The 2,098-nt window shown below is 34.7% G+C and overlaps 1 protein-coding gene across 2 annotated transcripts in view; it reads left to right on the forward strand.

Moving 5' to 3' along the window:
* The first annotated feature begins 446 nt into the window (after positions 1-446).
* The window catches only part of LOC117114523 (CMP-N-acetylneuraminate-poly-alpha-2,8-sialyltransferase-like), a 5,961-nt gene continuing 4,309 nt past the window's right edge, over positions 447-2,098 (forward strand). For both annotated transcript variants that reach the window (XM_033258203.1, XM_033258204.1), the window contains exon 1: positions 447-507. The gene's annotated coding sequence lies outside the window, so the exon portion shown is untranslated. The remainder of the gene's footprint in view (positions 508-2,098) is intronic.

The following is a 2,098-nucleotide window of genomic DNA, read 5'->3' on the forward strand; positions in this document are numbered from 1 at the left end:
AATAATAATAATAATAATAATAATAATAATAATAATAATAATAATAAAAAGAACGTTTCGTTTGGGTCTGATGAGGCTTGGAAGGCGTGGGTCAACGTGAGTTCAAAATATAAACAAAAAAATGATGATGCGAAAACCCTGGGTTAGACAGAACAAAAAAAAAAGCCCTATATTTTATTCATCATATGTTTTGTCTAGTCCACAAGACTTCATCAGCGTGTAAATTTACTTAACGTTATTATTCGATTAAAGCAGTGTTAAACCAAGAGTATAGAATTCATTCTATTATTCTTCGGGCGACATTATTATTTTTTTTTTTTGTACCTCCATGCTTGAATACATTTTAACTCACCCTCTCCTGATTGAATGCTACCGCTCTGCTTCACTGATCTTTTTTAAGAAGTAATAATAGCTGACCTTCTCTACCAGTACTAAAGGCTTAATTTGTGTCAGTCTAGAATAGACTATAAATTTTTATTCGTTTACAAGTAGTTGAAAAAACTGCAGGTAAGTATATCAAAATAATTTCATTTTTTATGTGTAGTTTATTTTTTAATTTCTTTATTCTTTATATTGGGAAAACCTGTTCAGTATCTACTGTTCACCCACAGGGCCAAGTCGAAAAAGTCAACAGTAAACAGTTCATAAGAACGTGCAACATACGAAAACCAGAAAGAATACATTAACATCCAGATCATAATTTTTTTTAAATTGTTAAAATATTATAAGATCAATACCAACATTTAAAAAATATGTTTAGAGAAATACAGCAGCAAAAATGGCTAGCTATTAAAATTATTATTATTATTATTATTATTATTATTATTATTATTATTATTATTATTATTATTATTATTATTATTATTATTATTATTATTATTATTATTATTATTACCATTATTATTACTATTATTATTAGAATTAAACGTTTTGCTGCCCCTGTAGGCAAACCTCCTCATCCCAGAGATTCGGTCCGACATTTGGGCAATGACAAATGTCCCGAAGAGCTGACCCTAGTCCGATGGCTGTGAACAGTGGCGGCGCCATCGGGAGCGGGGGTGGGGGGAGCAGAGGCTTAATCTCCCCACCGGACAGGTCAAGGCCTGTCTCTTATACACATCTAGATGTGTATAAGAGACAGATACTGTACTATACTGTTCTTTGTAGAGTGTGGATCAAATGCCTTCTAAACGTGGTCTTTCATGATGTTCTTTCTTGGGCTCCATCGGGGCTAGCGGACCCAGAGGTTCTAATCCTTAAAAACATCTCATTTAGGAGGGTAAACAACCTCTCAAACCCTTTTCCCAGCTCGGGCCTACGAGCCCAAGTCTCCCCTGTCGGACAGCTCAGTCCCCCCCCCCTACCCCAGAAAATATATCCTAGAGCCTACAGGGGTAATGATATTAACTCTGCCACTCAAACATTTTCGTACCATGGAAAATTCATGTTGATCTCTTCTATCCAGCAGTAAGACCAGCCGAGTTGCTGGTGTAGAGAAATATATTTGTTCGGATTTTAGCCCTAAGAATAGCCAGAACCAATATCACAATAGTCAAAATGAGGGAGAGTAAGACTTTTGTAAAGTAAATTAAGAATATTTTTATCAAGATGATGACGTATCCTACAGAGTAAAAAAATTCTTTGAATAATTTTGTTAATAGTCTTATCAACATGAATTGTCCATATAACTGAGGGCCAAACCAAACACTAAGATATTTCATACAGTTAACTGTCTGAATGACAGAGTTACCTATGTGAATCATAGAGCATAACAACATAGGCCTACTCCGAGTCCAAGCATTGAAATACACGCCATCGTGCTGGGATTCAACATTTCGATATTATTTATGTCACCATCAAGGAATGATGTCAGTATTGCAGGATTTCCAAAGCAACTCCACTTCCTTATCCTCCCTAATCACACATTCATTGATATCAATTTTGCGCATCGTGTGTGTTGAATCCCATATATACATATATATATATATATATACATATAATGAATAAATGTAGTTGGAAATACTAGCAACGTATAGTGCTCGATACACGTGATAATGCAGAGCGATTGCATTAGCATGAAACAGTCTGTAGAGTGATA

Source organism: Anneissia japonica, unplaced genomic scaffold (genome assembly GCF_011630105.1).
Source record: "Anneissia japonica isolate Jap-2015-1 unplaced genomic scaffold, ASM1163010v1 scaffold284978_len400890_cov162, whole genome shotgun sequence".
In the NCBI taxonomy this organism is placed as follows: Eukaryota; Metazoa; Echinodermata; class Crinoidea; order Comatulida; family Comatulidae; genus Anneissia; species Anneissia japonica.